We start from the raw sequence: 340 nt of genomic DNA, 5'->3' as shown, positions 1-340 counted from the left end.
TGTTTATTACCCCCTGCACCCTAAAATCCCCGGAGTCACCCTGTTACTTCTTCCCCGCACATGTGTCAGGTGACCCGATCCGTTACAATGTATCCGATGCCGGAAATAAGAATTCTGATGACCTGTATTGGGATGGCACCAATCAGGAGGAGGAGGGCATTCGGGGCAGATTTTATCATTTACCCGCTCTGTGGGCACTACAAGGAAATACACAGAGACAGGGCAAGTCATCTATATCTAGTCTCTGATCCCCTGGTAGAAGGGACCAGACCTGTGCCCCAGGGCTACATTTGGCCCCGTGGTATTTACAGGTGAAACTCGAATAATTAGAATATCGTGC

This window comes from Nanorana parkeri, unplaced genomic scaffold (assembly GCF_000935625.1).
Source record: "Nanorana parkeri isolate BGI_ZX_2015 unplaced genomic scaffold, ASM93562v1 scaffold3074, whole genome shotgun sequence".
Taxonomy (NCBI): domain Eukaryota; kingdom Metazoa; phylum Chordata; class Amphibia; order Anura; family Dicroglossidae; genus Nanorana; species Nanorana parkeri.
This window is presented reverse-complemented; position numbering follows the sequence as displayed.